Source organism: Aulonocara sp. 'chitande type north' Nkhata Bay, linkage group LG13, assembly GCF_057382095.1.
Source record: "Aulonocara sp. 'chitande type north' Nkhata Bay isolate Kocher_YH1m ecotype deep benthic linkage group LG13, A_spYH_male_GT1.1, whole genome shotgun sequence".
NCBI lineage: Eukaryota > Metazoa > Chordata > Actinopteri > Cichliformes > Cichlidae > Aulonocara > Aulonocara sp. 'chitande type north' Nkhata Bay.
This window is the reverse complement of record NC_141356.1, coordinates 9,676,600-9,698,439: the sequence shown is the minus strand read 5'-3', so window position 1 is coordinate 9,698,439 and position 21,840 is coordinate 9,676,600. Positions and strand designations below refer to the sequence as shown.

Sequence of the window (21,840 nt, the reverse complement as noted above, 5' to 3'; positions counted from 1 at the left end):
CCCTGAAATCCGAGATATACTGCGCTAATAAACCACAGTGCATTAAGAGCTGTGGGAGCTGGAGGTGAAATTATAGTATAAAAGTTCACTTCTGTCACTATGTATTTACCCCATTCTAATTTTGGATTACCGGCCAATTGTAAAACAAAATCATTTGCAGCTGCCAAGCGTAATCTCTTCACACTCAAAACAGCAAGAGGAGGAAGCAATTACCGTGATTTGGAATGGAGCACAAATACAAAAGCCTAATGGAAATATGAAAAAAACTTATGTAATAAATAGGAGATTTAATGCCAGCAGCAGTGAGAAACTTAGAAATACACTGGATGACTGAATTTGTGAGTCAAAGTAAGAGTTTCCGTACAACTAAAAACATTTCCAAAGTGCAAACGAGGTCCCTGCTTGTGTTAATATTCATAATGGGGATGAGGTCAGTGAAATGAGTGGGCAGCAAAGGTAAAGATCAAAAATAACCTTGAGACCAGGGTCATAAATTATTTTGAAACTGACCTTGATTTTTGTCTCACGCAGCCACACAACACATTTCCAGACCTGCATAGCTATTGGCTCTGTGGAAAAGTGGATCAGAGAAGTGGAAAGTTAATCCCCAAGACCCTGAGACAAGAAGAGGAGGGGGGGGGCTGGCAACTGCCAAAAAGGCATGGGGGCTTTCTGTCTCTGCAGATTCACATGCAGACACGCATGTCCTGCTGCAGTGACTACGAAAAAAAGCCACACAACTGAGATTAAAATGACCACGCTCGGTTGGACGTTTGAAACCCACTTTGTATTTTTATGAAAATATAAAATCTTTATCATGCATAAATGGCGCGCTCAAATAAACTGCCACATGTAGTTTGAATTTTACTTCATAATTTCATGATTTGCATGCTTTCGGCCATGTACCTGATATTACGTGATCCAGTGGTGGTGGTGTTCCTGTCGCAACATAGTAATGTTGGTCCGGGATCAACATTGCAACAACATTGTTGTTGTGATGTCATAGCCTTGCAATGTGGAGGAAAAGGGAAGAACACTGTCTTTGTTTATATAAAACTGTCTCCTGAAACAAATGGTAAGCATTTCAAGTGTTTTCTTTGTCAACTTGTGCAATATAACAAATCTATTATTACGTTAGGTTTGCTGTTAGCCAAATTTAGGTCACTCATGTTGGTTGGCTTGTGATAGCTTTTAAGTAACATTAGCCAATTTCTTGGCTAATGCTAATGTAATCGGTTAGTTGTAAAGTTTATCCTGGACCAACATTGTTCTGATGCTGTAGGAACACCACCAATATTGGGATATTAGATTGTTACAGACTTTTTAAATAACATTACAGTAAAGTTAGTAGAAAGAGAGAACCCACTTACCTCTTGGTCTTTCTCAGATGACGTCATGGATACACTGCTTAACGGTTTTCTGCAATATCGGACTTGATGCAGTACCATTCAATCAATTTCCAGTTTGTGGCGCACTTTTACAGTTTCATGAGAAACCACAGAGTGACTGGTGAGTGTTGGGAGACAAGTCACATGCAACTGAAGCAATCACAAGGAGTTTAGCGCCAACCAGCTCGGGATTACCCCTTTATTACCCAGTGGTCTCCTGGCCTGTCTGACTGTGGCCTTATGAACTTGTTCTTACGTTGTCATTCATCCAAAATGGTAGCCAAAACAAGGTCATGTGGTGACATGTGTGGTTGTTACAGTCATATGACTGTAAAACTTCAAAAGGCTAACTTTCGCTAGCATCATAGACTGCATGTTCCTTTTTTTTACATTTCCAAAACAGCTGAAAATTAATTTAGTGATAAAGAAGAAAACTAACAACAAAGCCTACCATATGCTCCTTAGCTAACGTATTGCTAAGCTTTAAACATTCAGTTAGCAGTTTGAGTTTATTTTTTTGACTAGCTAAGCGCTATCCTTAACCTAATTAACTTTATATACCTGCTATGCCATGTTAGCCAGCAAGTTGAAGAAATATTTATCGTTTTTCCAAATTCTTTGCTATTTGTTGTGTTTGTTATGAAATTGTTTGAATTTTCTTAGTGAAAACACAAACAAACTTGAAGCAAGTAAACAGCTAATAAGTATTTCTTGTCTTGAATATTTATTGAGAACCAGTATGTCAATGCTAATACTTAGCCCAACATAAATCCCATAAAAAAAAAGCAATATTTAGACTTTTGTTTTCTATATGCATTTAATAAAGTACTATTTATTGATTGATGAGATTTGACAGGTTATGTTAAGTGGGATTTTTTTTTTTATTTGGTCCCTTGGCAGAATAGCTGTTTCCAGTCTTTACCCTAAGCTAGCTAGCTAACAGGTATTTTGGGGGGAAATTGTCTTTGAAAATGCTAAACTATTCTAATGTAAAAGTTGCCTTTTCTGCATAAATATAATATTAAATCTTCATCTGGCAAAAAAAAAAGAAGAAGCTTTTTTTCAGAATAGGCATGAACCTTTTAAAGACTGGATTTTTAAGTCTATTGTCTAGCCTTACTACGCAGCCATCTTTCATAATAGTAAACAGGAACAACCAAGTCTGCCAGCATCGCATCATATCTGGCACCATCCGCCTGGAACAGATGGTTTTTCAGGCAGACTATATTAAATGTACCTAATGAGCCAGAGCACGCATGATCTCATGCTAGCCTACTTCCATTCTTAATCTCCCTATATTGTGTGCATGAGAATGGTCCCGCCAATATCTGTGCACTAATTCAGAGGGTGCGTGCATACAAATGCAGATGTGTCTGTATGGGTGCAGGATGCTAGATATTCTCCACTCTCTTAAAAGCCTTTTCAAAGTGGAATGACTCTATCAGGGGAACAATGAGCCCTGCAATGTGACAAAGGTTCACACTGACACGCTTTCCTAAATTAGGCTGTTCATGCGCAGGAGGGAAGTGAGCCCTGCTCCTATTCTTCTCCTCTTCTCGAGGGTCATTGTGTAGACAGGAAAGGCCACAGAGACATATGACTTGACATGCTCTCTAAAGTAGGTTGAGGGCACTCTAATTGCATATACGGGAAATGCAGAGGGACACTTTTTAAGCCGTGCATCATAGGAGAAATGACTTATAATAATAGTAATAGTAATAGCTAATAGTTTCTTTAATATCATAGATGACATCATTCCCAAAGGAGTGTAGATGAAGCCCTTATTTACTGATGCACTAATGATTCTTCAGTTATCAACAACACAGTCACCTTAAAGTACACATCTCTCAGAGACAGCTGGAAAAGCAAACAGCCCCACCTCCACTTCACCTTTCGCCCCCAAACAACCCAGGGACCTTTAGCATGTGAAAATTATGACCTTAACTGATTGGTGTCATCATGAGATAACCGGCATTACATCAAATCCTGTTGCTCTGCACCGTGTGTTCTGCATTCACGTAAACACAGGCCGGTCGCAAAATGTTGCAACACTGTGGCAGGGAGCTGCAGATGTGAGCGGAGAGGCCTTTGAAGGATCACAGCCGGGCCCTTCTTGATTGCAGCGTCTTGCCCTCCCCCCCTCCAAAGCGCTAACTCACACCGCACAAGCCTGCTTCCAGGAAACCAGCTGTTGGACTGGGGAGAAGGGAGGAGGTGATATTCTATATCAGGGCTGTGAATCACAGTTCCATGCTCTGTGTTTTTCCTATGGCGGTTTGGCTGACTGGCTGGCTAAGTGGCTGGCAGGGCGTTTGAGGAGGAATGTGTTGTGGACCGGGGCCCCAGCACTGAGGGACAGACTAGGAGACTAGAACAGGGGGTAGCTGGGTTATTACATGGCCTCGGGGGTGCTTATTTAAACCAAAGTCCTGTCTGGACTATTGGAGTCAAACACTGTTATTGTACTGCAGCTGCATGAGACACAAAGACAGAGAGCTAGAAATACAGAGGAAAAATAAGAGGGAGAGACAGAAAGAGAGAGTTATTACAAGAGGGAGGGGGGCAGAAAGGAAAGAGGAGGCCTGGACAATGTCCTCCATCCTTCGCAGGAAATGGCACAAACAATATGGGAAAAAAAAGAAATGAGAGAGCTCAGCGGAGCAGAAAAGGGAACAGCGCAGGGACAAGCCATAATTAGACACCGGATAACACAGGGCCCAGTGTTGTGTAGAGTTAAAACTGGAACAAGAAGGCTATCTTCAAACTGTAGGTAAATGATGTATGGAAAATTAAACGCTCCACGTTTGAATATACACATTTAGGCGCAGATACTGATCTCGAGTGGAGCGTTTATCGTTCAGATGCGATGCAAAGATCAGCAGCTCGGCACAAATTTTCAAGGAAGCAGATGAATCTGTTTCAGGGAAATTTGCACATCGTGCAAGACCGGGAGCTGCGAGCCTCGGAGGATATCTGATCCAGGAGGGTTCGTGAGAAGTGAGAGGAAAAGTCGAAGAGCTGGGCCTGTGATGTGGAATGGCGGAAATCCTGGTCTGATTGCGCAGCAGCGGTGTTTGCTTGTGCTCAGACAGCTCCTAGGAAAGGAATGTGTGGCCTACATTTTCTCCCCCCTCCCCTCCTTTCACACACACACACACCTCCTCGTCTCCCAACACCAACTCCAGCATACCAAAAAAAATAATAATAAAGGACGGAAGTATTCAAAGCGCAGTGCTCTGATTTACTGCCATTTTTCAGAAGGTGACAGTGATTCAGAGGATTTTAAAAAAATCCAACAACAATAACACATGACACGGCTTCCTCTGAGGGTTTAAAAGCGCTCTCGTGCTACCATTTAAGTCAGACACAGGAGGCAGGAATGGGTTAAGTCTGGTGCGAAGGAGAGAGAAAGAGGAGTGGAGGTATGGGGAGACAGAAGGGGTAGGGATGGGGTTGGGGGGGTCGGCGCTGCATTCAGATGAAATTAAATGGAGGCTAAAGTGCTGACTCATTGTGTTCAGGCCCTTTATTACCTGCTCCGTCACACAGGCTTTATAGGGTGGACTGCCAGAGTAAAGCAGGCGGGCGGGTGGGCAGACAGCCCTCATTTACAGAAACCCTTCTGGAGGCAATAATGTTGCAGTCACCCAGCCAGCCAGCCCTGCAGCTCACCTGCACTCTGCAAAAGCACCCTTCAGGGCACTCCCACCCCCTACCCCAACAAAGAACACACACAACTCCCTACCCCTCACATTTTTTATTTATTTTTTGGGCCTGAACAGGAGGAAACCTGCTTGTGCTGCTAATGAGACATCAAGGGGAGTTGGGGACTCTGGGCCTGGTAGGCCGGCCTGTCGTGCTGTTTGTGTGCGAGTAAACAGCATGTGCTCTTGTTCCTTTTGTGACGGAGTATATTTATGGTTTTTTTACCCCAAAGCGCCACACGTTCATACATTCATCTGGCCTATCTAGAAAAACATGTTTCGAACAAGGAAAGTTGGCAGCGAGTGAAACTTGCTCGTGCCCCGAGCGTTCGAGAGGTGTCACGGCGAGGCTTGCGATGCAGCTGGCATTGACGTAGCGAGGTGACAGAGTTGGTAGCAGTGTGAAACCAGAAGTGAAGTGAAGTGGGTGTGTGTTTTTGGGGGGGTTGGGACAAGCAGGCAACAATTACTTGTTTTGTGGTCTAAAAGGCCGTAACATTGACGTTTCAATATTAATATATCGCATTCGACTGTCAGCTTGTGTGTGTCTGCGTGCGATGGTTGCAGTCACCGTGGATCCCTGATGTTGATGCTAGACAAACAAACATAATTTGAGTGGTTACCCAATGCGTTTGATGAACGGGCTGCACCCAGCCCGGAGCGCTCGCTGGCTGTGGAAAGCGCTTATTGCTGCTGATCAGACGAAATGGACTCCGGCACTGTGTCAGGCTCCAGTTTGTCTCAAATGGTCTGGGCAATCAGAGCATACAGCCAATAAATGGATGCATTCTCTCTGTCCTGGCGCTGCTTCTCCATCTCCCTCATTACTCTCATTACTCTGCAGCTTGTGGGTTATCTAATGCTCTCCCCATGGCTTACGGTTTGGCTGGGGATTAGACTCATTTTTCCAAGGGCATTTTATAAACAACCCTGTGTGCCTCCCTTTCTCATGGCCTGAGCTGATGTAGCAGCAGAATTTATGACCTCGGAGGCCTTGTGGCCTCACTCCCGTTGCAATACATTATTCAAATTCATTCTCTCTAACACACAGCGCAGAGGGCAATTATTTGAATATCCACAGGAGTGCAGCTGGAGTGCCGCAGCTCATCTTCAGCAGCAAAGATGGTGAAATTGCCTCACTCCGGCAGATCAAGGTTGGAGGCAATGAAACACTATAATTTATGACACAGTTTGATATTTCGGTGAAGTCATTGATTCCCTTGTGTCAGACCTTGGCAAGGGCGGCTCCAGAATTCACAGAGTGTAATTCCAGTTCTGCCTCGATGAGGTTTTCCCCCCCTTCTTTTTAACAGCACTAATTGGACACTTGGCTGGGTGCATATGTTGTAAAACGGATTTTCCCCTGAATCAACAGAAACATCGTGCCACTGCCCCGCAAATTACTCGCGAGGCTTCTTGCACCGAGCTCGCCGAAGAGGAGGTTAGCTCAAAAACAAAATTTGTGTTCGCGGACCGACACCACATATGCATTAAGTTACTGAAACTGTCCCACTTTCAGCAGTGAACAGATGCAGTGTCCTCATTTCTAAGTGTAGCCAGGCTCCTCTCTGTCACACACCTACGTCATGATGCAAGTGTTGTTCACGCCACAACAACACATGCGTTTGTGTCATTCACAGATTCCTTTACAGTGTCTCACCAAGACAGACTAGATGTCACACTGGATTACGCACACCCCTCTCCTGAATGACTGTACTGTACTCTGAATGCAAGAAAAGTGAAAGGAAGTGCTGCAGCACTTTTCTGTGGAAAAACAGGGCTGGCCTTCCCAAACCTAGTTTCCTCCCAGAGGTTCTGTTGAGAGGCCATACTATAACCCTTTTCCCCCCACAATATTTATTCATCCTTATTCAGCATTTTCTCTTTATATCCATGTGTGAAGGGCGCAAAAAAAGAAAGCTGCAACAATACATGCTGTTGCAGAGATATGTCAAAAAGTCTCTAGTTGTGACATTAAAAGCGGCATCCACATTAATTATGGTCCAATCATTTCATGCATATGATCCCAAAAAGGTCTGTTTTGCTCTTACTTAAATAGAATTGTGAGTTTTTACATAAAAACTTGTTTCGCCACATTGCAAAAAAACAAAAACAAACAGTTTAGTGCCAGTCTTGACATAAATTCAGGGTTGCATCAGCATGGAAAGTTGTTATCAGCTGTTTGTTTATGCCTCTAGTATCCATGGAAAGGTCCAATGTATAGTTCTGCTTTAGCATCCGGTATCTTCTAATGGGGAAATTATTTGGCTCTGTATATTTGCTGATACCAACCTACCAGAAGTGAAGTGAAGCCAGGGAGGAGCTGCCATGAACCAGCTTTCTTTTGCAAAAACAGCTGTGGTTGCAAAAACACTTCCAGTGCTGTAGGATTCTATGGAAAAACAGCCTTTGGCCCTGACCTAAGAAAATACTTTCCTGATGAGCTTATGGACACAGTCACTCCTTTTGGGTTGTACTAAATAAAACTTTAAGTTCATTGTGTAAATTCTGGTCAATCCTATTGTCAACACAGAGAATTATTCTCTTTGGTTTCATCACTACAAGCAGCTGCTTTTAGCTGAAGTAAATAACACCTATTATCTCTTCACCTGTGGGGGGGATATATTAGGGAGCAAGTAAACATTTTGTCTGTAAGGATTTTAGCTAGTTTGACAAAGGCCAAATTGTAATGGCCAAGCCTCATAGATGCACGTGTGATTGAATCCAACAGCCCTGTATATCAATTTATCGAAAAATCTAATGCTGGTTCTGATGTCAAAAAGATGTCAGAATACACAGTGCAGTTTTATGCAATACACATTGCATAAAATTAGGCAGGCGGTCTTAATGTTATGCCTGATCCATGTATATATTTGAGCTATTATTTTTGCAAATACACCAGTAAAGCTCAGTAGTTTCCTGAAGTAAAGGAAGGACCTTCTGATCCCATAAAAGTCCAGAAAAGGAATTAATGTTGATAGAAATAAAATTGAGGTGACTCTTGCTTCTTATCTTACCAGTGCAAAGAAATGGTTTCATGAGAAATCTTTTATAACCTCAAGCGCTTACGCAGTATCTAATCTGCATTTGGCCTTTTTCCTTCCTCACCTGTCAGCGGTATCAAAACACATTAGGTTCAAAGGTCAAGTTTAACACAGGAAGTGATATACTGTCTCGCAGTTGAGTCTTTGTTCATTGAGCTCTGACATTCCTTTTCTTTGTTAGCCATGTTTGTGTGTGTGTGTGTGTGTGTGTGTGTGTGTGTGTGTGTGTGTGTGTGTGTGTGTGTGTGTGTGTGTGTGTGCGTGTGCGTCTTTGTATGTGTTAGGGAAGAGGGATAACGTTTCCAGTAGCACATCTGCCTCAGAAAAGCTCCTGTCGCTGTATCCATTTCCTGTCACTGATACCATGAAAGCAATCGCAGAGATAACAAAAACCTCATTCAAACACTAAAAGAGGGACAAGGACAGGTAAGGACCTGTTCGCTGTCTTTCCCACAAGTGCAGGTTTTTATAGCCCTTTGGGTGTGTCTTTGGTGTTAACTGATGAAAAACCACTGTGATGCAACTGGGGCTTTATCCATGACAGTACACACAGTGGGAGGGTTTAGCTGTGAGCGCCTCCGGCTTCGTAAATAAATCATCCAAAGTCACTGAAGAGAAAAAGCTCCAACAATAAAAGATTTTTCTTCCCCGACGGGTGAGTCACCGTTTAAAGGGAAAAGAGGCCCAGATTCTCGGCTGTCGAGCATTCAGGCATCAATTTCACTAGTGTGAAAAGCCAGCTGACAATGGAGCTAATTGATGAGGATTATCCAGCAGAAAAGGAGGAAGCCTTGTGACGTGACTCATCGTGGCCATCTGTGCGAGTATACTGTATTTTCACAACCCATGCTTTGAGAGCAGAATAACTTCCTCTTTGGCACAAAGCCCCAGCAAACATCATCCTACCCTGACTGGTTCTGCTACTGCCTGGATAATACTTTCACTTGCACCTGTGTTTTAAACCGCCCTCACTGTCTGACTAGCTGTTGCTGAGGGAAGGCAAGTACACCCACTGAGCGCAATATACTGAGGGAAATGTGAGTCATACTGAGCATCAAAACACTTACCACAAAATGCTGAGACCTGAAATCACACATTCACACACACACAGACGCACACATACACACTCTGTGAAATTCCCAGTGAGTCGACTGGCTAATGACATTTCTCCATTACCAGCTAATCCAGACACAAAGGCATAAAAGAGGGCTCACAGGAAGCTTCCTTTTTTTTTTAATCATTAGAAAGTGTCTCAGCCTCACTATTAAAACTTCACAACTTTATAATCATTTCAGCGCCGGAGAAGCCAGACATCTTAAATATCAGTGACATATCAGTGGAGAGGGCAGAGCCGTGTGCAGCCTTCCACCAGACGCCCTTAATGAAAGCCGGACTGAATAACGAGTGTGCGGTCAAGATCCGCAGCTGAGCTTTAATCACATCTTTTGCCTCAGCGGCTCGATGTCCTCGTTCTTACATCGTCGGCTTTGTTTTCGTGCATTTTCCCTTTCTTTTTTTTTTGCCTTCATTCTCTCTCCGGGCTGTACACACGATCCTCATCATGACACGTCACCACAAACTGGTAGTGTCTGTGTCACTGCGGTTAAATCATTTGCCTTGTGAGAGTGATGCATCTCAGTTTCACAAACATAAGGCCACTGGTGCTATTAGATATGCGTCTGAAGGGTGTATGTAGTTGCTGAATGTGCCACAGCTGGCTTTCCTCACAAGGGGAAATTACAGTCTTCAGTAGGTTATTTTCTGAGACAGTCAAAATGAAACTACCCTTTAACATCAAAGTCACCTTACAGGAAGCTCAAATTGAAACACTGGAGGCGGACCTTGTGCGTTTGAGCACATAGACGCGATGGGTATATGAGTGTTTGTGTTTATCTGTGTGAATAAGGGAGAGTGATGAAATAAAATGCAGAAAAAGCTGCCCTGGCCTTCCCCGTGCACACGCATATACACCGCCCTTCCCCCCTCAGCTGCTTCCCTTCTGACTCATGGGGGATTACTCGTCTGATCACTTTGATCTGCTTGTCGTTGCCAAAGCTATTTTCTCCATCCAGCCCACAGACAGGCGAGGCACATTCAGGTTAAATGTGCCTACCGACACCCAGACTGCACCTACTAAAACCCATGCTGCACAGCTAACAGGAGGCAGAGCCAATTTCAGTTAGGACTGGCAAGAACGGTATCTGGTTATTGGAGGATGTTGCACAACGCAGATGAATAACAGTTGCTTCTAACCACAAAACAGTTTGCTCCTGACGCAACAGGATCTTACACATGATACGGGCTCCGATATGAAAGGAGGGTCAAGAAGCTGACACACACGGGGCTTAAACTAAAACTAAAACTACAGGTCATGTCGCTGGCGCCACATGATTGCAGTGCATGAGTCCTGAATGCAAAGCAAAGGAGGGAAGTGTTCTGACTCTTTGACACTTATCTGTTTGAAGAAGTAGATAAAAGAGTGCAGCAGATAGGGGTGCATGAAGCTCTCTCTCACTTTAAAATTTCTCTCAGGCTACTTGTGCAGTCAAGGCACACAAAAAAATTCGATGACACTTTTTTCATGACACATGAATCAACGCGAGAGATGCGAAGCATGCCAGCCAGGCCGATGTGGCTGTGAGCCGTTTCTGCTACGCCTCATCTGGTTCACGATGTTCCTGTCACTGCCTGCTTTTGGCGCCAGGTAAACCACTCCAGCCGGGAAAAAAGATGCAGTTACATGATTCAGTTTCTGTGGGAAATGGCTGTCTTTCTCTTTGTCCGTAATATTTTTCTCTGCAACCTCCACCACCACCCGTCCACCCACCCACCCACCCATCCATCCTCCATCTCGGAGACTCGGAGGAGCCGGCGCTATCAGCGGGTGTCATTTCATGAGAGCCATCATCAAAGGCGGCTGCCTGGTTTCCATGGAAACAGCCCACTTCAGGGGAGAAGATCGGAGGAGGCATGTGTTATAATGCTGCGGGTTACCATGGAGACTGGAGCGACAGCTTACATAAGTATTCATTGTGCGTCTGTTGCGCCGAGCCACATTCCTCCATATAATTAATGCTCAGAGTGTTTGCTCGCTGCTGTCAAAAATTACAACAATGTCATTTCAAGTGGCAGGCAGCGGCAGCTCATCGGCCGCCGCCGCCACAGTCAAGGTCAGGCTAATTTCCCCGCCAATTAAGCCCAGCTTGTGCATGGAACAGCTGTCAACTGCCATCTCCAAGGTGACACATCAAATTGTATTTTTTCCCTTCCAAAAAGCCTTTCAACGCTTTGCTCACAGTCCCAAATGCTCACTTTAAAGACCAAAAGCCTCACAGAAGACACCCGCGCTCGTGCGGAAATAGGAAGTGTTCCCCGAAATGTAATGGGGTGGTGGAGGCAAGAAAGCATGGTGTAAAGGTGGACGTCAGTGTGTTTTATCGGTCCTCAGCTATTCTGCCAATAACTAATGGAGCTCTTTTGAAGAGAAAAAACACTGCAGTCAAATTGCCTCGAGTGCTCGGACTCCAAATGAAAGCAGACAAATGACGTCCATTTTATCTGAACTATGCATAATGCATTTTCTCTATCTCTGATTTATGCACTCATCACATCATATATTCCGCCATCTCCTCCGAGCTGCAGCCTTTTAAGTCCTGATTGCAATTAGGTGCTGTATATATGCTTCACTTTCATCTCGGCTGTATGGAGCTAACCAATATTCTGCTGCAGCAGTTGTAACACACCCAACAAAAAAATTTTATTTGCACGGTGAGGGATTGCACCATAAATAAAAATAACTCCATGCCTTTACAAGTGAAACGAAGTGAAGCCTACACTGGCCTCATGCAAACTGCAGTGCAGTTCCTTGGTAGTCTGCATGGCATAAAATGAACACTTGTCTATATCGGTTTCATTTTCATTTATCTATTATCATCAGAGCATGCTATATTCAGAAAATAATGATAGTGTGGTAATTGAATCTCACCTTTACCCACTTCCTGTGAGTCACATAACAGCAATCATATGAGCTTGCAAGCATCTGAAGATGCACGAGAACCACATTTGTGTGACCGCATTTTAAAACCCAGCGTAAAAATTTGCAGGATTTTCGTACTTTTCACCCTGTTTGTGCTCGTGATTTGGCCTTGAAGGCGCTGTGCAAACAGGCTCGGGGGTGGGGGAACTAGGATACAGCCTGTTGTAACCAAAACCATGTGCTGTGTGCAGCATACCATGTGGTGCCTTCTCGACATCTTCAGACTGTTGGAAGGCAGGAGGGTGGGGGTTGGGGAGGGGAGCTGGTTAGGAAACCACAACATGACAAATGTACTAATAACGCTGTCACACCGACCAGTGCCAGTTTGGGGAAGACTGTTGGGTAGTCGTTTGACACATAAACGACTATATAAGGAGTTCCTCTTTGTGCATTCTAGTACTTTAACTTGGGCAAGGAGGGCTGCAGCTTGTTACTGTCGCCTCAGTGTCAACAAGACCCATTAACCGTTTGAGAGTTGCAGAAGTGAACTCATGTGACCTGTGATGCGTTTTAAATGCGGAAGATTCCAGGTTACTTGCATTTTCCTGCGCAAATATTTAGTGCAGTAATGAAGCATGTTTTGGCCACACGAATTTGCCCTTAATTAGTCCCATACATCCAGCATTCAGACTTCAGCGTGACATAGTTAAGCACATAGCAGCACGTCTTATAAAAGCAAGGCAATCTGAATAACTACTGCATGCTACTATAATACCAGAGACAGATGGCAGGAGAGGAATGCCGTCTGACTACCGCAACCCGGAGTGTGACAGGGACATGCTCTACTAAGTGAGAAGAATGCGTTGTGACACTCCTCCGGGGCACCTTGTGAACAGCGTGACAGTGGCATGAAAGCGTCAACATGCCAGTTTTCACAGCACACCCCTCTCTCTTTGCAGGACTGCCAAGACTAGCGACACTTCAGTTCAACTTCCACACCAAAGGAGAGACTTGCAGCCGACTGATCCCGCTGCTCTACCGTTTTGCCATCAGGAAGTTGATCCGTTTCGCCCAGCTTTGGAACAAAAAAATAAAAAAATATGACTCTGTGCGCAGCAGGATGGTAGATGAGCTCAACCGTTGCCCGAGGCTGCTATTGTCACTGATGGCTGCAAATAGATTTTATATAACTCAATCAACACCACCTTGGCTGCACAGTGAGCTCACTCTCCGCCTTTCATAAACAGCTGTTGCACCGGATCATATTCTGGCGTTACACAAAGACCTCGGCAACGCTGTGACTACCGTACAATGGTATTTTTATGTTGCGCACCAACAAAACAAAGATGACTCTGTTGGGTTTGCCCAAAAGCACAGATACACAGTAACTGGTGTCTTTCCAAGCCCAGCCCTCGGGAGTTTTGTGCTGCTTGTTTTGGCAGACAGAGAGTATTTTGGCAGACAATGACAAACCTCCTCAACTGTAATCAAACCAAAAGAACGCCAACACCCTCTTTCAAGTATCAGTATCTGTGTCCCTTTTTGTCTATCACTGTATGTTTGTCTGTTCTTTACAGTAAGTGCACAAACCAGATCCAGCTTCACCCAGTAATCAGTCCAGCACCGTCTAATTTAAGTAGGGAAACAAAATTACCATTAATGTCTTTACCAAATAGGGAGACTAGTAATCTCCTTGTCTTTACGTCAAGGGAAATGGCTCAAAAAATAGGTTGCATTCTCTCAGGATGAATTATTACCATTCATTCTGATGCCCTGCGGGCAGCTAACGCATCATACGGACCCATATTTCTTGGCAGCAAACATATTAGAGTTTGAACCCCTGTCATGACTACTCTGCAACCTTGCTGATACCCTGTAACCACCTCCAGTCGTAATCAGAATGTCAGACTGGAGGAGGGAGGGTGAATAATTGATGCTGTGTCTTTTGGGTTTGCTCATTTCACCAAGCAAAAAAAAAAGAAGTTTCTTGCCTTCATGGCCTGCAGCAAAACACTTAGCTTGCCTGGCACAGCGTTCAGCTTCTAAAGGGATGATGCATTGCTCAGAGAGCGCTTTTTGTGCCAAACCATCACATAAGATTCGACACAGGAAAAACAAACTTGTAGAGGAATAAAACTCCGGATGAACTCCTATAGCGCTGAAAACGAGAGGGAGACATCAAAGCAATTTTTACGACACGCACAAACGCTCATATCCACGAGGCTAAATCATGTCATTAGTGCATGAGATGACATCTTCCTGTAAGTAGAACACATAGTTTAGTAGGTGGAGGTGGCTGTGAGGCTGAAGGGTGTTGGCAGAGTCTTCCACTTCTGCCGTGACAGCCAGACATCAGACAAACAGAGAGCCGACAGAGACTTAGAGCTGAGAATAGCAGAGGTGCCCTTTTGTTTCCGTGCAGCCAGGAAACATTGAACTGTCCTGCAGTCTATCACATCCCACTTTGGGGGGAAAAAAAGCAGGATTTGCACACAAACTAACTCTAACAACATTAAAACAGGACCTGAGTCAAGACCATGTCGTCCCTGATAATGGCTGTCTTTCAACTGGTCATTTGCTAAATCCTGGATTCTGTTGTTTGGTGTGCTTTCTGTTCACACGTGGTACCAATACAGTTTCAATTACTGCTACCTATTACACAATTACAGCATGATAAAAAAAAAAAAACACTGCTGGGTTTGAAAGATAAAACATAACACATTACAGTGAGGTGTAGAAGTCCACCCATAAAAATCAAAGATTTAAACTTCAGGGTAGTCTCCTTGGGCGGCGCTGCATTTCTTTTAGTGCACTTTTTGGAAGTCCTGTTTAGATTCAAGCTGGACTTTCACCGTGGACCCCAAACCTGAACAGAAAGCAAGCATCAGCCTCTGAAGACTTCTGAAACAGTCTAACTAACATTTGGTGATATGAACTGGGTCTCTGGCCATATCCTGGTGACTTACAAGCACTGTAGTAATCTCTAGTATCCAAGGCCAAAGGACACACAAGATGTGAGGATCAGTTTTGCACTGGAGAATTTGGGGTTTGTTTCAGAAGAAACAACCTGCTCTGGAGTGCTTGTGATTTTGCCATTGTGCCGCGCACAGTGAAAACGGAGAAACAGAGTTTCTGGTGATCCCAAGAAAGTCTTTGCTAACAACCCACCCAAAGATTTGGCTCCTAACAACTTCGCCCTCTTCATTAAAATGAATATTATCTGCAGGTAATAAAATTCCATAATGAAACATGTATGTCACTTGCATTGCACGTGTTCTTCAAATAAATGCACAGTTAAAATCGGGTTTTAGAAAGGTATCAACTACCTAACAAAAAATACCATGCATACAACTTCAACAAGTACAGTAATCCAAAGCTCAGCAGACCTCCTGACCCTAGTTACTAAGCCAGGATAAGCTATTACAATTGCTGTTTGGGGGAGGACTTGAGCAAATTGCCAAATATAAGTGTTTTTCCAACATTTTACCTCCAGTCTAAAGCTGACATATATCCAGAAAGGATTTGTTTTAGAAATCACTCCCATCTCCACGGCCAATGTGCCAAAGCCACCTGCAATCACAGCTTTTCTCATCTCATGTCAGATGCTAAAGTTAGCTTCTATGGCCTTATCTACAAACAGCACTAAACCCAACTGTCTTTAGCTAGTGTTATCTCCCCGTCTAAGTGATATACAGCACCTGCTGCCTGTCACAGATAGACTTAGCCCACACTAAATCCAGCCAGGATGTCCACATTAACGCAAACACGCCACAAAGTTCACCTGCATTACATGTTTTGGCAGAGAAATCAATGATAAATCTCAGTCTTCATAATGAAAAATGTTCAGGGAAGTACTTATTGCCAAGCAATAATCCCAAGGATGGGTTATTGTATTTTCTCTATTGATCCTTCAGATTTATGCACCCACACTTGGATTTGTTGCCTGTTGCTGTAAAGAAATAAAATGTATCTAGCATAGTGAGAGACACATTTCCACACAAAAAAACCCTCTTTAGTTCTTGGCAGGCTCGATATTAGCTCTTAAAATCAACCATTAATCCAGAGACATCTTGTCACTGTCAATCAGACAGGCGGATCCATGTGTTTGTCTGTGTTTGTCTCACAGTCGCTAGTCAATATAAAAAAACAACCTTGGCATCAATTTGTCAGCTTGTCGTGATGGGTCTTAAAATCAGGTCATTATCGCAGCAGGCACAAATCCGCTCTTAGATTGCTTGAGGTAGCGATTCTTACATAAGGCCACCCAACAACTTCCAAAACCATAAACTTATGAGAAACATCCAACAGGTTCAGACTGCATATCGTTCAGGGTGAGCTCTTGTTTGTACTGACCAGTAATCTGAACCTTTTCCATGTCGAGGTTAACAAGTTGCTTCTAAATTGGCAGATGAAGCTCATGTGCAGATGCACCCACTGGGTTTCTGATGCAACATGTTAAATAATGAGAATCGGAGTGGTACTGCTTTCTGCAGCCAACAAATAACTGAAGGGAAGTCGGGTTTGAACCCCAGTGGGATTTTTAAAGCTGCAACTTAGCACAGACGGGAAAAAAATTACAAAAGTGATATGTTTTATGGGCTTTCTCTTGATTGGCTGTCACCGAGCTAAGAAAATACTGCTCGGCTGTATCCTCCAGAGTGTCACTGCTCCAGTAGCAACAGGAAATTTATGGCAGTCCAAGCTCTCATAAGGTCTCTGGAAAAAAAAAAGAAATAAGATGGAGTCACTGGAAACAGCACACACTGTACTTTATTCTGTAATTCCTCCTTTTACACAACTAATTACGATTCAGTCAGCTTGGTGTCACAAGACTTGTCATCTGTTTGGAGATGACGCCAGCTGCAAGTTGTTCAAAACACAAACTGAGTCATGAGCCCAAAGCATCCAAAATCAGAGTTTGGTTTTGATCCTCGACAGAGAGTTTCCTTTAAAAAATGTTCTGGCAAAATCAAACATTTTATTTACAGTCAACAAAGGATTTTCACTCTCATTTTCAAAGTGAAAGTTCACCTTTCTGAACCGCTCACCACAACGTATACCATTCATTAAGTATATTTTTGACTCATCCTCACCAGAGCGCGCCTGCTTTTCTGGAGGGCACTGCATGGTTCAAGACCAGGGTAGGGCGTGTACCTTCGAGTTTATGTGTGTGTGGGTGGCTGGTTTAGTGTCTGAATGAAACAGCATGGGAGAAGAGGGAGAGGAAGAGGGGGGGAATGAATAACGTGTCAGGCTTTTTAGTTGAGAGACTTCTTGTGTTGATGAATAATTGAGCTGTAGTCAGGCAGAGAGCTATTTCATGAGCTCCTCTGTCTCCTAGATAAAATTAGACCCTTCTCTCTGTGTAGACAGTCTCTTTGAACTGCTACTGTCTCAGAGCATCACTCGGCTCTCTCTACAGCCCGCTTGTGCCTTTTTGAGCAATAAGTCTCAGTAGATATGAGGAGTGAGACAAACATGCTCGGTGGACGAGGGGAAATCTGTGTTATACAAGCCAGGAAGCAGAAAAATTGTACTTTACCGGGCTCTGTTGTAGGTGAATTTCGTGTGTGTGTGTGTTAAACGTATTAGAATAAAAGCACTAGTATTATTCTTGTGTTGATTTGGGGCCCTAATTTGATATTCAGAGCTCCCCTCTGCAGAAGCTGTAATGAAGTTCTGTCTCTCCTCCGTCTACCTGTCATACCAAGATCCCCCAGGCTTTCCTGTCTTTGCCCGGCCTCTGAATACCCACAGCCCATCTCAATCTGTCACTCCTGTCAGACCCACAACGCCACCAAAGAACCCAGAAAGTAGGACACTGAGAACTCATAGCACACACACACACACACACACTGAGAGAAATGTTTCATAAATTGTAGTGAAAAATACACATTTTGCGACAGAGGCCTCAGAGTCCGTCAACGTAATATCTGGTGTTATCTGTGGACAGCCAGCTCTAAATGGGGCATTCAGTGACTCTTCAAAGCCCCCGTTTCTGCGGGGCAACTCGGGCTGCATTGTTACTGTTTTAATTAGAACTGCTTCTCGCCTACTCCCTGAGATCCACCCAGCCTCAACATCAAAGCGCTGCTCTGAATAATGATGTACCCCTCCATGCCTCAGGTACAGCCTGAATCCCCACCACCCCAACCCACCTCTTCTCCTTATATCCCTACACCCCTCCCTCCACACCTCTTTGTACCTCTCTGCTTCCCAATTTACTGCTATTTCTCTGCGTGCTGACATAACACTATTTTGTCATGTTCAGGGCAGCGAGTTGACGGCGGGCTTTCCGTGCGTTCGTGTTCAATGAGGCTATGGTAGTCTGGCGCTTACAGTCTCGAGAGTCAATTTCTTTCCATCTGTCCTCTACGTACTGGGTTTAAATCTAACTTCGGTTCTTTCTATGTGGAATTTGCATGTTTTCTACAGGTACTCTAACCCCTTCCCAGAATCCTCAGCCTATGCAAGTGATCTTAACAGGAGATTCTAAATTGGCCGAAGCAGTAAATGTGAGTTTGCTTATCTGTCTCCATGTGTAACCCGTAGAGTGACTGATGACCTGATAAAGGTGTAAACCTCCCATCGCTCTAGATCCACCACCCAACCCCTGACCGTGCACTGGATAATCCAAAGAAAATTGATATAGATTTAATTTAGTCACATATCTAATTTTTCTGAACAAAAATCATTACAGTCCTTTATCAAAAGTCCAGAAAGCACAACATACAGTAAATGTATGACCTAATTTTACAGATCACATTTACAGAGAGAGATGAAGTCGATTTCATGGCGGCGGTCCCTTTATATCACAACAGAAGAAGAGAAAAAGGAAGTTTGATGTGTTACTTTCGCTCAGCAAACTAAAAGCCTCACAGTTCAGTCTTTGCAATGGAAATGCCAGCTGAACTCAAGGTCAAGCTTTTTGTTTTTTTCCAGCAGCTTTCGACTGTTCGAAATGATCTTCACCTGCATCAGTTACGAGCTGCCTCATCGAACACAGATTAAATTAATGTTGCGTAGCTCAAGATTAGCATTATAAGGGACAAACTCATTTATGGCTGCGTAATGAAATTCATCAGACTGCTAGTGAGGGCATTAACAGGCTCTTTAAATGCTTATTTGTACAAAAGCAATTATTTGTCACTGATTTACAATACATAAGAAGTAGACACACTTAAATGTTGCAAATAAAGAAAGCTACCCTCTTAACAATCAAACAAAGCTATAATAACAAGAGAAAGTAATCCATTGAGAATCTTTCTGCCCATGCTGGGCTCAAGCTTAGCTCTTTCCTTTAAAAACATCACCTCATATAATCCATCCTCTGTCTCATATTGGCTTTCACTGGCGTTCCTCTGTGCTGACTCAGAGCTGCATTCCTCATACACTCCTGTAAACACACACAAGAATGAGGCAACACCAACAAAGTCTCATGAACTATAAAGGTTATGCAATCTCTTGAATCACTGTGCACTCAGCTGATTATTCACTAGGCATGACACCCATTAAGGCAGATCATATTTTAATGAGTTTAAAACATAGTAGCATCTAGGAACCTAGGAAGCAATGCACAATTATGTAACTCTTAACCTTCTCTTGAATTGCATTGTGTATTGTATTCAAAGCAGGTCACGGATCATCCTCCAGTCAGATGGCGGCTCATTGTGGGGGCTTAATTTAATAATCTGATTTACATAAAACTGGAAGGGGTGTTTAAAATTGCAAGGAAATCTTCACCATGTGTGACTTTTCAAAGTCGTACAATGTTTCGGCTGAAGTATCAAAACTTTGCTAAAGTAAAGGTTATTTTAGCTCATCTATTCCCCTTTCCTGTAAACGGAAACAAAACATTTTCATTATAAATATAAAATCACCAGAACTTCTTTCAGGAGTTTGTCATATAATATTTCAATATTTAGCAATAATGTAACACAACAAATATATACACTCTAGAGTTCTCTAGTACAAAGTTCATGTAATATAACCTTGTGAGAATAGTGCAACTAATTATTTCCTAAATTCACAGCTAGTTGGTGTCATTTTTAAACCAAACATATTTCCAGTATTTCCACTAGTGCTACATGCTAGGCTAATTATAGCTAAACATAATTCTTACAAGTAAAACTGCCTTAATATAGCAAATTTGTCTTAAGAGGCATAAATGAAAGAATAGTTTTGACATTTTTAGAAAAGACATTTGAAAAAATAGTTATTCAATAATGAAATAAACAGAACTACTGGTAAACATGGCGCAGTAGCCAGGAGACAGCTAACTCAGCTTAGCATAGCAAATGAAAACAGAAGGTATGGTTAGCTTTCTATGTCCAAAATAGAGATATACTTACAAAAGTCACAAGAAAGTCCCTCAAAAGACATGCAGATAGCCCCCACTACAACTTTTTCCATTCCCTATTTGTGAAATGTTGTCAGTGACTAAGGATTTTTCTGAATAACTGTTGCTATTCTTAGTCTTTAAGCTAATCTAAACACTTCCTGACCTGCCTCTTTCAATGTATTCTTCAATGCATTAGCCAAATGTTTAACTAATCCTTTAAGAGCAGCAGTGCTAGTTTCAGGCTGTACATGTGATGTACAAACCATGTTTCAGCCCAGAAATGATGTAAATTAAGACTCCCTGCTACAGTAATAAGGTCAACTGAAGAAAAACACATGTTCTTGTATAAATCACATTAGCAAGCATTGCAGAAGGGATTGAAAATACATAATTTTTCCAACCTTTATATTCCACCCCTTCTTTTGTTACAGCAAGCTTAGCACAGTAATCCTACTTTGAGCGTGCTGCATTTGAATTTTTAATCTTAGGTAAAGGCGGTGTGCCGCTTTGCTTGTTAGGACGAGAATAGCAGTGCTACAGCAAAATTACCATGTGGCCTCCGACATCTTCATCAGGCAACAAAGTGCCTATTTTTGTTTGTTGTCTGGATAAAGGCCTGTCAGCTGGCTACAAGGCCGGGATTAATTGCCGTGGTTGAGGTGATGTAGTGTTTTCTTTGGTCATGTATTGATGGGGGTTGCTTTGGCCCGTTTAACCTGTGAGGCCTTTAGGGAGTAGAACATTGAGAGCAACCTAAGGCCAAAGTCTGACGCATCTATCATGAGGATTACATCACTTACACCATCAAAGGTCAGTCACATTAGGTGTTCACAGTTTCCTCTGTGAAAGAGTTGCAGCAGTTTAAAGTGTTGCAGTGAGTTAGCTGTAAAATGTCAACATGTTTCTTTGCAATTTAATCATTTTGTGTGGCGTCGGCTTCTCTTCTGCCTCAGTTAATGATGGTACTCAGACAAATAGATGGAGTTTTCTAGAGTAAGTCTTTCTACTGCAGCTTCCCGCTGGGAAAACGACCGTACTGAGAGAACAGTGAACTCACTGTACTCTATTTTTGTGTTATTGGATGAATACATGCATGTTTGTGTTTGTGCGATGGGGCGGGGTGGGAGCAGGGGGGTTGTGTTAGCGTGGGCGAGCCAGTGAAACAAAAATCAATGCTGTAATTGGCGCGCACCTCCTGATGAAGCTATTTGAGAATCGCAGCCCCAGAGGTCACGGAGAGGATGACCCATGACGATGACATCAGAGCCCAGAGCACAACAACAAACGCGGTCTTGTTGCAGCAAAAACAAAGGATGTTTGTTTGCCGGGTCCTTTTTTCTCTTTCAAGATCCATCCTGTGAGTTGAGAATGTGACGACGCAGTACAC

General features: G+C 43.2%; 1 long non-coding RNA gene across 2 annotated transcripts in view; it reads right to left on the bottom strand.

Annotated features, from left to right (window-relative positions):
• Positions 1-20,791, bottom strand: part of LOC147315662 (uncharacterized) — a 36,330-nt gene extending 15,539 nt beyond the window's left edge. Inside the window, exons 1-3 of one of the 2 annotated variants that reach the window (XR_015124317.1) lie at positions 20,464-20,791; positions 19,426-19,508; positions 16,466-16,828 (exon numbers count right to left, since the gene is read on the bottom strand). This is a non-coding gene — a long non-coding RNA (uncharacterized LOC147315662). Of the gene's footprint in view, positions 1-16,312; positions 16,829-19,425; positions 19,509-20,463 lie in introns of those variants that run through there. The other variant, XR_015124316.1, reaches the window with a different exon arrangement.
• Between the last annotated feature and the right edge of the window lie 1,049 nt (positions 20,792-21,840).